Below are 15,431 nucleotides of genomic sequence, written 5' to 3'. Positions count from 1 at the left end.
ATGAGGAAAGGCTAAAGAGGCTAGGACTCTGCAGCTTGGAAACGAGATGGCTGAGGGGGGGATATGATTGAGGTTTACAAAAACCTGAGTGGTGTAGAACAAGTAAAAATAAATCAATTTTTTACTCTTTCAAAAAAAGTTCAAGGACTAGGGGACGCTCAAGAAAGTTACATGGAAATACTTTAAAAACACATAGGAAGAAATATTTTTTTTTTCACTCAACGAATAGTTAAGCTTTGGAACTCATTGCCAGAAGATGTGGGTTTAAAAAAGGTTTGGACAAGTTCCTGGAGGAAAAGTCCATAGTCTGCTATTGGGACAGACATGGGAAGCCACTGCTTGACCTGGAATTGGTAGCATGAAACCTTGCCATTATTTGGGTTTCTGCCAGGTTCTTGTGATCTGGAATGGCCACTGCTGAAAACAGGATACTGGGCTAGATGGACCATTGGTCTAGCCCGGTATTTCTATTCTTATGTTCTTATACAAGTAAACTTAAAAATGGAATGCAATCAAACACAGTACAAATCCCGCGGACGCAATGAAAACTGTGAAACCATGGTGCAAATGAACTCCTGAAATTCAGCAAGAGTTGGTCTGTCTGCAAACATTCAGAAAGAAGGATAGCATTTGAAAGACAAATAATTCGGCTCTCGTTGCTGAGTTTGGCTACAATTCAAATGCAGCGCTGCTTGTGACGTTGACAGTTACAATAATATGCTCGTTCCAAAGCAAACCCACAACGGCTGTTAGCAATTCTCACAAATGGAATTTCTCATGCTGCTTCTGTTGGGTTTGTTCCAGTGCCAAAGTGTTTGTATGTTCTCGCTTTGACATTAGGAATCGTCTCTGTGTTCTGGGAGGAAAGGAAGACTAAGAGCAATGTTCCCTCTGAGCGTCACTTACAGATTTTACATGGTTGCTCACAATTTTTGTGCTACATACAGAAATTGCATTGCTAATTCTAGTGCTCAAAAATTGTTGGTTTTTAAAACTTCTTGCTCACACACACCTAAAATATTTGCACACACTCAGTGGCGTTCCTAGGCTGGCTGACACCCGGGGCGGATCGCCAGTGCCCCCCCCCCCCCCGGGTGCAGTACGACCCCCCCAGGTGAAATTACACCCCCCGGGTGCAGCACGACCCCCCCCCCCCGGGTGCATTTTTACCTACTGGGGAGGGTGCCGCGCGCCTGTCGGCTCCGCGTCCGCTTGTTCCCTACTGCTCCCTCTGCCCTGGAACAGAGAGGGAACGAGCGGACTTGGAGCCAACAGGCGCACGGCACCCCCCCCAGCGGCGTGCACCCGGGGCGGACCGCCCCCACCGCCTCCCCCTTGGTACGCCACTGCACACACTAGGCCACTCCTTAGAGGAAACATTGGCTAAAAGTGAAGCAGAAGGTAAAAAAAAAAAAAGGCAAGTTAGAGGTGTGGAAAAAATTCAGCAAAAGGGAAATTGAGAGGAAGATGGTGGTGGTGGTGGTGGGGGGGGGGGGGGTTGCACTAATAAGTATCAAAATAGAATGTGTAACCTGGGTCTCACTCTCACACCAGCGTCCTTGGACACTGACTAGCTCTCAGGGATGGGCACCCTTGACCCGGGCCACAAGCAAACAGTTTTCATTCTCTCTCTCTCAATACTCTGAGCTGGGCACAGGCCGAGGCTGAGGCCAGATTGTAATCAATCAAGTTCTAGGTTGTTAACCAGGTTCTTTTACTCTTTCCCCTATTAGTTCAGGAACACAATCACTTTCACTCGTATGCAACAAGAAAACTCCAGGACCAGAATTTTTGCAATCCAAAACTTGAACTTTACTGAGAATTCTGCAACAGGCAGTTCATCCCAGATCAACAGTATTCTGGAGGCAGTAATCTTTTCAAAGTAGAACAAATCAATTTAATCCAACAAGAAATCTTGTACAAGTAAGTCAGCGCCAAACTCAGAGATATGTTGAAATCGGTTGTAGCCAAGATTTTTCTCCTTGCCGCTACTTTTTCAAGAATGTTCCTTTAACTGTTACAGTTTTCATAACGTGTATTATACATTAACTTGCTGTTTATTACTTATGTAAGGCAGGGGCTTAGCTAGGTGGGGCCACAGGAGCATGGGCCCCTGCAGGTTTAGCCCTGGCCCCCCTGCTTTCACCCCCCCCCCCACCGCTGACCCTCCCCCACCACATTCGACCACCCCTCCCCTGCCGCCACCGTCAGGTACCTTTGCTGGCGGGGATCCCCAACCCCTGCCAGCCGAAGTCCTCTTCAGTGCCGGTCTCCGGTGCGTTGCTGTTCTGGATTCTGTTTCTGTCAGTCCTGACGTCCCGCACGACGTCAGGACTCACAGAAACAGAATCCAGATCAGTGAACGCGCTGGACTCGGAGACTGGCGCTGAAGGGGACTTCAGCTGGCGGGGGTTGGGGACTTCAGCTGGCAGGGGTTGGGGACCTCCGCCAACAAAGGTACCTGGCGGTGGCGGGGGAGGATTGGCGGTGGCGGGAGGGGGATCGAAAGGGACGGGGAGGGGCAGCGGCACCCGGGGGGTCAAAAGTGGTGGGGAGGGTTAGCGGTGCCGGGTGGGGGGCTATAATGTGCCCCCTCATCTCGGGCTCTGGACCCCCCTCTCACCGAAGTCTGGCTATGCCCCTGATGTAAGCCACATGGGGCTGAATAATTGTATTCGGATAATGTGGGATAGAAGTAACAAACAAACAAATAAATAAATAAATAAATAAATACATAAATAAATAAATAAATAAGGGGTCCTTTTATTAAGGTGCACTGAAAAGTAGTCTGCGATAGTGTAGGCACGTGTTTTGGCCGCGCGCAGATCCATTTTTCAGCACACCTGTAAAAAATGCCTTTTTGGTGGGGGGGGGGGGGGGGGGGGGCTGAGAATGGACGTACGACAAAATGAAAATTGGTGCCCACTGCGGGTCTGAGACCTTACCGCCACCCATTCACGTAGCAGTAAGGTCTCACACGTTAACCGGGTGGTAATGGTCGAGCGTTCAAATACCGATTACCGTCTGCATGCTGGAAAAGAAAAATGTTTTCTGTTACGCTTAGTGGACGCGCGTAAAAAATGAAATTACCACCCGGGCCACACGATAGCTGGGCATTAATTCAAAATTGACATGCGTTGGGAACAGGTACAGGTATGTGCCTACTCGGCTTAGTAAAAGGGCCCCCTTATAACCCATTCATTGTCTGCAGCACTAGTGCAGCAAGTGAACTTCTTCCTGGAGAAGACCTTCTTGTCTGTCCACTCCTCCCTTTGGAGTACTTCTCAGGGCTACTACCTCTGACTCCAGCCAGGGCTGAGGATTAGTACGTCTTGTGGGACGGGAGATGGATGGTGCAAGGGTGTCCAGAGCAGAGGAGAGAGTGGCATTGTAAGCAGAGACAGCCTTGTCGACAGACTCGGAGGACATGATGGAAGGGAAGAGATTAGAGATATGGAGGATAAGGTGGGAGGGTCGACAGCCTGGAGATTCCTGGAAGTAGTGGTTAGTGTTGGGCGGGACTGCGGGGGAGGGTGATGAAGTGTGAAGGTGATCAGGTGATGGTCAGAGGGAGGAAGAGCTGAGGCGCAGAAATTGGAGGGTGAGCAGGTAGAGGAGAGGACGAGGTCAAGACAATGGAGCATAGCTGGAGGTTGAAGGAGGATGCTAGAGTGAGGAACTGAGAAGCGTGAGGGTCGGATTGGTCATCAACGTATATGTTAAAGTCTCCGAGAATGAGGGATGGGGATGAGGGCTCAAGAAAAACGGAGAGCCAGGCATCGAAGTCAGTAAGGAAGGAAGATAGGGACTTATCAGGGGGGCGGTAAATGACTGCAACTCTGAGTGGCAGTGGGTAGAATAGACGGATGGCGTGAACTTCAAAGGATGAGAAGCAGTGAGACTGCGGTAGGAGGAGAGGTTGAAAACTGCAGGAGGGCGAAAGTAGTAACCTGACGCCACCACCGTGGCCTACTGGATGGGGAGAATGGGAGAAAAGATAGCCTCCATGGCATAGGGCCGCGACTGAGGCAGAGTCGTCAGGGATGAGCCAGGTTTCAGTTAGGGCGAGGAGTTGGAGAGAACGGGAGATGAAGAGGTCATGGGTAAAGGAGAGTTTGTTGCAGACAGATCGGGCATTCCATAGGGCACACAAGAAGGAGAGGGAAGAGGGGGAGAGGAGGGGAATGGTAATGAGGTTGGAGACATTCCGGAGTGGTCTGCATAGATAGGATGAGGATTGGTGTTGTTTTCTGTTCCTGCTCCCAGCCTGGGTTCTCCTGCTTCCCACCTGGATCACTCCTCCACTTCACAGTTACCGCTTGGACTGGCGGAAACTTCCCCTTGGTTCAGCTTTAGTTTCTTGAACCCATCCAGGACACCCCCTCTCCACAAGGTTCTCAGCAGGAATAGAGGCAACCAAAGACCATATTCTCTCCCCAACATCAATAATTATCAACTACAAACTGCACCCCTACTGTTATTCAACAACCAGAAACATTTCCCTCGGTAATTTCCCGTAAACACTCCCCTTAGGGCTGAGCTTCTTATTTTTCCTTTCCAACCAGCTTCCCTCTCCCCAGTGTTTAAAGGGAGGGGCTGCCATCACTTAGTAATCCCCATTATAATGGAGGATTACAAGTGTCTCCTAGACCGAAAGTCTCCTTCCTAGGCAAACAGATAAAATATTTATCAGAAAATGTAGGGAAGGGACAGATGCAGAGAAAGAAGGGGATAGACTTGGATTTCGAAGGGACCACATCTCAAACAGAGATCCTTTTCCTAAAGCACATTACGCAGTTAGGGGATAATTTTTTAAGAAGCCAGGCAGGTCTTTTTCTGCCGTCATCTACTATGTTATGTATATATGTTACTTAGATTTAAGTGGCAAGAAAACATATAAATGCTAGTCTCCAAGTCACTTATGCACATATGCGACCGCCTCTGGAAAAAGGGGACTAAAGTCTCAGAGCCAAAATGTTGAGAATGGCCGAGATTTCATGTCATGGGTCCATAAGCAGTCTTAAAAGGTTATGTATTTGAACTTTTGTAACTTTATAACTTTTTCACATAAAAGGATGGGGGTTGGACATTTATATTACAAATTGTTTCCCCGGGCCTCCAAGGGGGGCCCGGCGCCCCAGTCCCCTCCACCCGCCCCCCCTCCGTCCACCACTGGGCCGGGCCCCCCTGAATTCAAATCATAGAGCCTCACCTCGACCTCGCTCCGTGTGAAAGAAGCGCAGCAGTGGCAGTCTGCAGATCGCCTCCCTTCGGGCCTTCCCGCCCTGTGTCCCGTCCTCGTCTGACATAACTTGCGCGAGGGCGGGACACACGGAGGGAAGGCCTGAAGGGAGGCCCGGTGGTGGACGGAGGGGGGCGGCGACGACGACGATGACCTCGGGGGGGGGGGGGGGCGGCCCTGGTGCCTCCTCAGTAGTGGCATTAAGGGCATCTGCATGATCTGCCATGCACTAGGTCACATATAGCAATTTTATTGCCTCTGCGTTAACTGCACGGACAGATGCTGGGTACAACCCCAACAGATAACACAGAGGCTTTGCAGTTACCGTGTGGTAATTTTGGCAGTGTCTACAGAGAAATTGTACGTTTTCAACTCACGTTATCAAAAGGATCCCGCAGAATTCTAGCTTCTTTGCATCACACCACTTAAAGGTTTGTGAGTTTCAAGGAAGGCAAATGGGCCCCCCAGCAGCTTTTCCTCCTCTTCGCAATAAATTCCCTTTGTGCAGTGGCGTTCCTAGGGGGGCTGACACCCGGGGCGGATCGCCGAAGCACCCCGCCCCCCGGGTGCAGCACCCCCCCCCCCCCGGAACAGCGCAACGCCCCCCCTCCCCGGCGAAAGAACCCCCCCCAGGTGCACGCCGCTGGGGGGGGGGGTGCCGCACGCCTGCCGTTTGGGCACTCGGTCTCTGAAAGATCATTTATAAATATGATTAAAAAATCAACAGTCCCAGCACAGACCCCTGGAGAACCCCACTATCTATCTTCCTCTATTGAGAATACTGTCCGTTCTCAGTATCCGCTCGTCTGGCATTCACCGATTTGCTTATTCACGGAAAATAAAGTGTAACCCATTTTCACTATTCACGGGCATTTTCACTTATCCGTGGCCATGTGCAGTGTTGTGCAAGTGCAAATGAAAGGGTGTTCCCGTGAGGAAGAAGATATTCATAGAGCTGTGTGTGAGTATTGTTACACTAAAAGACTGTATATACCAGTGATGGTGAACCTATGGCACGTGTGCCAGAGAGGGCACGCAGAGCCCTCTCTGTTGGCATGCACGCCGTCGCCTCAGCCAATTTCAGCCCCCCCCTCCCTCCGAGCACCAGGGCCCACCTCCGAAATTTAAAAGTCATACCTGGTCGGGGTTAAGGCGGCGTTGGCAGCAGCAGCAGTAGTGAAAAGCGTGCTGACTCTGCGCGCCTTCATTTCCTGTTTCCGCAAGGGCGGGACCACAGAGCTTGAGAGACAGAAGGGAAGGCTGAAGGCATGCCGAGTCAGCACGCTTTTCACTGCTGCTGCTGCTGCCGCTGAAGCCGCCTTAACCCCGACCAGGTATGACTTTTAAATTTCGGAGGGGTGCCCTGGTACTCGGACGGAGGGAGGGCAGGCTGCTCAGGAAAATGCTGATAGGAGAGAGTCATTGAATGAGAAGCATTCTGGTTCCTCTCATGACAACCCTGGAACTGGTTGGATGGGGGGGAAAGAGAGGGGAGGGGGGACCCTGGCCCTGGAACTGGGAGGGAGAGGGGAGGGGGGATCCTGGAACTGGGAGGGAGGGGGGCCCTGGAACTTGGGGTGAGGTGGAGGGGGGACGAGGGGGAAGGGGGAGAAGGAGGGGGGACGAGAAGAAGGGGGGAGGGGGAATGGCACTTTGCGATAAATAATTAGATTTTGGGTTGCTGTTTGGGCACTCGGTCTCTGAAAGGTTCGCCATCACTGGTATATACTGTACTTTTACAAAAAGAAAAAAACAGTATAAAATACCTTTATAAAATGCACAATATAATAAGTAAGCTGTTCTTTACAAGAAGGGTACATGAAATGATGAGTTTATGGTTTTAAGTAGCAAAAATGTACAGCAAACAGGGCTGCAGAGGAACCTAACCCCCTTTTCCCCATAGGATAAATGTCCTCAGGAGTCATTCAGGAGGTACTTTGTCATGCGCCTTTTGAAAATCCAGATTCACAGTATCAACTGGCTCAGCTTTATCCACATGTTTATTCGCTCCTTCAAAGTAATGTAGCACATTGGTGAAGCAAGATTTCTCTTGACTAAATCCATGTTGGCTTTGTCTCAATCCATATGCCTATGTATATCTTCAGCAATTTTGTTCTTCATAATAGTCTCTACCATTTTGTCCATCATCGATATCAGGCTCATCAATCTGTAATTATCCTGGTCACCTCTTGAACCCTTTTAAATATTGGTGTTACTTTGGCCACCCTCCAATCTTATTTATTTATTTATTTGTTACATTTATACCCCACATTTTCCCACGTATTTGCAGGCTCAGATATCTTACATAAGTACTAATGCCACACTGGGAAAAGACCAAGGGTCCATCGAGCCCAGCATCCTGTCCACGACAGCGGCCAATCCAGGCCAAGGGCACCTGGCGAGCTTCCCAAACGTACAAACATTCTATACATGTTATTCCCGGAATTGTGGACTTCTCCCAAGTCCATTTAGTAGTGGTTTATGGACTTGTCCTTTAGGAAACCGTCTAACCCCCTTTTAAACTCCGCCAAGCTAACCGCCTTCACCACGTTCTCCGGCAACGAATTCCAGAGTTTAATTACGCGTTGGGTGAAGAAAAATTTTCTCCGATTTGTTTTAAATTTACCACACTGTAGTTTCATCGCATGCCCCCTAGTCCTAGTATTTTTGGAAAGCGTGAACAGACACTTCACATCCACCTGTTCCATTCCACTCACTATTTTATATACCTCTAGCATGTCTCCCCTCAGCCGTCTCTTCTCCAAGCTGAAAAGCCCTAGCCTCCTTAGTCTTTCTTCATAGGGAAGTCGTCCCATCCCAACTGCACCTTTTCCAATTCTACTATATCTTTCTTGAGATGCGGCGACCAGAATTGAACACAATACTCAAGGTGCGGTCGCACCATGGAGCGATACAACGGCATTATAACATCCTCACACCTGTTTTCCATACCTTTCCTAATAATACCCAACATTCTATTCGCTTTCCTAGCCGTAGCAGCACACTGAGCATCTAGTACCATGCTTGATTTTAAAGACAAATTACATTTTGCTAACAATATCTCTGCAAGTTCAATTGGCAAGATACTAACACTGGACGTAGAGCACGTTTACTAACCCAGAAGCTACATCAATAACCGCAGAACAGGTTATTAGAACTGGACATAGGACAAATTATTATTCCAGCACTCATCAAGAAATGCATTGCAAGTTACTAACACTTTAGACAAAGGATGTACTATTATCCCAGAAGACACCACCAGAGTAATTGGAAGGAGAATGTTTCAGATCACATAGGCTAATAATGTTTTTCTCTGTGCTTTTATTTATTTATTTATTTATTCATTCATTCCTTTATTTTGTGCATGCACAAAGAAAAGTTAGTTATAGATGGCTAATGAGCACATAGGACAATTTTCTGAAGCACAGCCACCGTAGAACGTTAAATCTAAAGGGGCAATGCTGTTACGGAATAAATGAAATTTACTTTAGCAGTGTTTTGGATGTGCCCAGAGAAGTAGAGCAAAGCCCCAAAGATCACCCCAATATAATGAGTCAAGGGCACTGGAAAGATCCTTCCACAGAGGAAGAAAAAAGAAGGACGTAGATTTATGCCTAAAGATGAGATTTTCTAAGTAGTTCAAGATCAAATTTGTAGTGTTTTGGATGTGCCCAGAGAAGTTGAACAAAGTGCCGAAGATCACCCCAACATAATGAGCCAAGGGAACTGTAACGAGCCATCCACAGAAAAAGAAAAAAAAAAGAAGTAGATTTATGCCAAAAGATGAGATTTTCTACTCTTCCTCTCTATTTTTGTCGGCCCTTGCAGATCACCAATGTGGCCGCGCAGGCTTCTGCTTCTGTGAGTCTGATGTCCTGCACGTACGTGCAGGACGTCAGACTCACAGAAACAGAAGCCTGCGCAGCCTTCTACATGGAATGTTGCTAGTGGAATAACAACATTCCATGTAGAATCTCCAATAGTAGCAACATTCCATGTAGAATCTCCAATAGTATCTATTTTATTTTTGTTACATTTGTACCCCGCGCTTTCCCACTCATGGCAGGCTCAATGCGGCTTACATGGGGCAATGGAGGGTTAAGTGACTTGTCCAGAGTCACAAGGAGCTAGCTGCCTGTGCCTGAAGTGTGAATCAAACTCAGTTCCTCAGTTCCCCAGGACCAAAGTCCACCACCTTAACCATTAGGCCACTCCTCCACTGTTGCTACTATTTGAGATTCTACATGGAATGTTGCTATTCCACTAGCAACATTCCATGTAGAAGTCGGCCCTTGCAGATCACCAATGTGGCCGCGCAGGCTTCTGCTTCTGTGAGTCTGACGTCCTGCACGTACGTGCAGGACGTCAGACTCACAGAAACAGAAGCCTGCGCAGCCTTCTACATGGAATGTTGCTATTGGAATAACAACATTCCATGTAGAATCTCCAATAGTATCTATTTTATTTTTGTTACATTTGTACCCTGCGCTTTCCCACTCATGGCAGGCTCAATGCGGCTTACATGGGGCAATGGAGGGTTAAGTGACTTGCCCAGAGTCACAAGGAGCTGCCTGTGCCTGAAGTGGGAATCGAACTCAGTTCCTCAGTTCCCCAGGACCAAAGTCCACCACCCTGACCACTAGGCCACTCCTCCACTCTATGCCTGATAAAGTCTCTTTTGAAGCAGGCAGGAAACAAAAATGGCAAACATTTAACTTAACTTACTTATTGTTCCAATTACTCCATTGTATCCAGCAACAGAAGAAGCGCTTCAGCACCTTAGATTCTGCTATCCTAGGGCCAAATCATGAGATAAAAACTGTGAAATCACACGGATCTTACCACAAGACTTGGTGCTCTGGAAGCAGGAGATGTTGCATTTAAATGACAGACGGGTTAAGCAGCATAATAATATTGTTAGACTGAAGTACAGGGTATATCATACTCTACCTCTACTCCCGCAGACCACAGGTTGCTGGGTACCTACCTCCCCTCCTAACAGTTAGGACTACTACTTATCATTTCTATAGCGCTACTAGACGTATGCAGCACTGTACACTTGGACATGAAGAGACAGTCCCTGCCCGACAGAGCTTACAATCTAATTAGGAGCTGCTTGAATGGTTTTTAAGCAACCAGAGTTCCATCTTGGCAATATAAGGCTTAAGATGACAGTGGGACATCCAGGTAGAGATGGTAGAAAGCAGGATAAGATTTCACACTATATACTTGGTAAAATTTCTAATATAAAAAAAATCGGTGTGGGAGTCATTTGCGTAAAAATAGTACTACAATCTATAAAAGGTTATTAGCATACTGAAGGACTGAGCCATGCTATCCTATATAATAATTCTCACCTCCAACGTTCTGACTTGCCTGGGACCGTGGCTCATTCCGAGTTGGTCTGCTAGGCTCCGTAGATCAGGCTGACCTCACCGTAGCCATTATGATGTCAACTTCAGAACCCGGGGGAAAACAAAAAAAATACCTCACAGCTGATCCATGTCCAGAGGAGGGTCGCTGGACATGGGTGGCTGGAGGGGGGGCAGGGGAGAGAGGAGGGTCGCTGGACATGGGTGGCTGCAGGGGGGGCAGGGGAGAGAGGAGAGTCACTGGACATAGGTGGCTGCAGGGGGGGCAGGGGAGAGAGGAGGGTCGCTGGACATGGGTGGCTGCAGGGGAGCCGAGGAAAACCTTGCTAATGCCCGTTTCATTTGTGTCAGAAACGGGCCTTTTTTACTAGTATATATATATATATACAATGTTAACTTATAGGTTTAAATCGTTAATTGGTTGCATTACACATACATTTTAATATTGAAGACAACCGCTTTCTTATTAAATCTAAAACAAACTTTATTATCTCAAAATTTTTTTATATTTATATATCACAAATCCAATGAAATGGATCACTTGCACACTCAATCTTTCATTCATCCACATCAATTTGATATACTTATCTAATAAATCGTTAAAACATCATATTATTACACATATTAGATCATCACACATCAACTGGACCTTCTTGTATAACTATCTTGACATGTCCTATCATATATCGAGTTTATTGTCCCATATTAATCTTAAATAGTGTAGATATTGTCCATCATTGCTGATTTTCCACCAGATGTCATATGGATTATCTTTCACTATATTGGGACACCAGAACACTTCTGACTTCGTCAAAACTTGTTGTAGGTCCAGTGGAAGTGTCCATCAAGTTTTCTTTAATCTGAAACTTTTCCAGGCTGTAGAATGAAGCATAAAACCCGACACAATTGTGTTTCGCCAACTGTGGCGTCTTCAAGGGTTATTCATTCGTCCTACAAATATAATGTGCAAAATCTTCAATCCTATCTACATTTTTTACACATTATTAAAACATCACAACATTAAGTTATCAATCGTTCTTACCGGCTTCTAATAGCAGCTAGGAACACACCTCCGCTAGCAGCATGGAAGGCAAAAAAACGCCCGCACATGCATACCAGTGGTCAAGATTCCCATTGGTTATATTAAACGTTTAGCCAATCAATTTCACGGTTAAGTCCACCAGGACTTACCGTATTCCACTGATAAATCAGACGTTGTTCTTTTTTCAGTAAGGTAGAAAAGAGATTCCCTCCTCTTTTTAATTTAAAATTTTGAGATAATAAAGTTTGTTTTAGATTTAATAAGAAAACGGTTGTCTTCAATATTAATATATATATATATATATATATATATATATATATATATATATATATATATATATAGTATATATAGCATGGCTCATGCTATATATAGCAAGAGCCATGGTTATACATACTGGAGACCCTATGAAGAGCCAGATAAATATTAAGATAAATCCAGGAGGGCGGGATGCTGGACCTACAGTGGGGGAAATAAGTATTTGATCCCTTGCTGATTTTGTAAGTTTGCCCACTGACAAAGACATGAGCAGCCCATAATTGAAGGGTAGGTTATTGGTAACAGTGAGAGATAGCACATCACAAATTAAATCCGGAAAATCACATTGTGGAAAGTATATGAATTTATTTGCATTCTGCAGAGGGAAATAAGTATTTGATCCCTCTGGCAAACAAGACCTAATACTTGGTGGCAAAACCCTTGTTGGCAAGCACAGCGGTCAGACGTCTTCTGTAGTTGATGATGAGGTTTGCACACATGTCAGGAGGAATTTTGGTCCACTCCTCTTTGCAGATCATCTCTAAATCATTAAGAGTTCTGGGCTGTCGCTTGGCAACTCGCAGCTTCAGCTCCCTCCATAAGTTTTCAATGGGATTAAGGTCTGGTGACTGGCTAGGCCACTCCATGACCCTAATGTGCTTCTTCCTGAGCCACTCCTTTGTTGCCTTGGCTGTATGTTTTGGGTCATTGTCGTGCTGGAAGACCCAGCCACGACCCATTTTTAAGGCCCTGGCGGAGGGAAGGAGGTTGTCACTCAGAATTGTACGGTACATGGCCCCATCCATTCTCCCATTGATGCGGTGAAGTAGTCCTGTGCCCTTAGCAGAGAAACACCCCCAAAACATAACATTTCCACCTCCATGCTTGACAGTGGGGACGGTGTTCTTTGGGTCATAGGCAGCATTTCTCTTCCTCCAAACACGGCGAGTTGAGTTCATGCCAAAGAGCTCAATTTTTGTCTCATCTGACCACAGCACCTTCTCCCAATCACTCTCGGCATCATCCAGGTGTTCACTGGCAAACTTCAGACGGGCCGTCACATGTGCCTTCCGGAGCAGGGGGACCTTGCGGGCACTGCAGGATTGCAATCCGTTATGTCGTAATGTGTTACCAATGGTTTTCGTGGTGACAGTGGTCCCAGCTGCCTTGAGATCATTGACAAGTTCCCCCCTTGTAGTTGTAGGCTGATTTCTAACCTTCCTCATGATCAAGGATACCCCACGAGGTGAGATTTTGCGTGGAGCCCCAGATCTTTGTCGATTGACAGTCATTTTGTACTTCTTCCATTTTCTTACTATGGCACCAACAGTTGTCTCCTTCTCGCCCGGCGTCTTACTGATGGTTTTGTAGCCCATTCCAGCCTTGTGCAGGTGTATGATCTTGTCCCTGACATCCTTAGACAGCTCCTTGCTCTTGGCCATTTTGTAGAGGTTAGAGTCTGACTGATTCACTGAGTCTGTGGACAGGTGTCTTTCATACAGGTGACCATTGCCGACAGCTGTCTGTCATGCAGGTAACGAGTTGATTTGGAGCATCTACCTGGTCTGTAGGGGCCAGATCTCTTACTGGTTGGTGGGGGATCAAATACTTATTTCCCTCTGCAGAATGCAAATAAATTCATATACTTTCCACAATGTGATTTTCCGGATTTAATTTGTGATGTGCTATCTCTCACTGTTACCAATAACCTACCCTTCAATTATGGGCTGCTCATGTCTTTGTCAGTGGGCAAACTTACAAAATCAGCAAGGGATCAAATACTTATTTCCCCCACTGTATGTACTATGGGATCAGCAACAGGAGAGGAAAGAAATGGATCAGTGTCTCAGGGGTAACAGGTTTAATAGCAGAAAGGGAGACACTTACTTGGGTGTATGTACTGGGGAAGGATGCAGTAGGAGAGGCGAATATATACCAGCTAATAACAGATTAACATTGGAGTAAGAAGTCCAACTGAGTATGATGTGTCAAGGGGTAGATGATGATCAACAAGGTCAAAAGTGCCAGATAGGTCAATGAACATGAAGATAAAGTAAAGACCTTTGACCTTGGCCAGAAAAATGGTCTTTGGATACTTTGGCAAGAGCAATTTCTGTGTAACACAGAGAGCAAAAACAAGGGTTCACTAGATCTAAAACAAATTGAGATGAAAGTCAAAACAGCAAACATGAATGAAGCATTCCAGCAGCTTGAATACAGAAGGGGAGAGGGAAATGGGACAATAGTTAAGAGGATAGATAGTGGTTTCTAGGGATTAATGGGATCACAGCATTTTTGAAGGAAGAGGGAACAGTCAAAGTGGCTAGAGATCGACTGGGCATCTGACAAGTGGAAGATATGACTGAAGAAGAGATAGAAGTAAGGAGTTCAGTGGGGAAAAGGGTCTGAGACACAAGCAGCGAGTTTAGAAAAAGGATGAGCAGTTTCCTATTTTGTGATTTCAGAACGACAGCAAAACATAGCAAGGGTTCTTCTTCATGTATCACAGGGCCCTCTGGACACCTAGAAAGAGTAAACTGTCTGGGTCTTCTAGTTGTGATTTATGTTGGTCCTGTAAAAACAAAACTGGAACTCTCACACACCTACTGTTGGAATGTCCACCTCTTGTAACATTTTGGTCAGATGTTTGGGAAAAATTGGAAACGATTTTTGGTTTCCAAGAATCTTTTTTACCTAAATATGTGATATGGAAATCTGTTTGTATATCATTTCTCTACACGGACAATGATAAGTTATTGTATGACTTTTTGGTTTCAGTTGCGCTGAAACTGGTCATTTCGCACTGGAAGGATAATTCCCATGTGAATGTGGTGGTGTGGTGGAATTGGATTCTGCTTTATAAAAAATATGAGCAATCTGCAGTATTCTCCCTGTCTGGACACAAATCTGCTATCCGCAAATGGAAGTCTTTAGACCTTTTTCTATCCAATAAGGACTAATTTTAGGGTTAGAACTCAGCACTCTGTACCATATTGTGTGTTTTGTTCTGTTTTGTTGCATTTTCTGTGGTGTATTGTTATGATTTAATAACCTTATTATTAAAAAAAAAAAAAAAACATAGCAAGGGCCAGAGCAAAAGACTGGTTAATGAAAGAGAGAAGGAGGTAGCAGCTTGGGGGAGAATTTTAATCAATCTTGAGAACCTTGTCATGGAAGAAGGTGACTAAGCGAAAGAGCTGCTAAAGTTTGGAGCTAAAATTATTTGTCAGATGGACGTCATAATAATATTGCTTGGCAAGTATAATAGTGGATCAAAAGAAAGTGGGCATGATTTTGAAATGAACAAAGTCAGCATGGGAGCAGGATTTCAGCCGGAGATATTCTGCCGGAATGTAGAAAACAAATTCTGTAAGTGAGCCAGGATTGGTATACCTTTCATGATATAAAGGGATAGGATGTAAGTACATATAAGTACATAAGTATTGCCATACTGGGAAAAACCAAAGGTCCATCAAGCCCAGCATCCTGTTTCCAACAGTGGCCAATCCAGGTCACAAAT

The sequence above is a fragment of the Microcaecilia unicolor genome, chromosome 2 (assembly GCF_901765095.1).
Source record: "Microcaecilia unicolor chromosome 2, aMicUni1.1, whole genome shotgun sequence".
Lineage (NCBI taxonomy): Eukaryota > Metazoa > Chordata > Amphibia > Gymnophiona > Siphonopidae > Microcaecilia > Microcaecilia unicolor.
Note: the sequence above shows the minus strand (reverse complement) of the source record.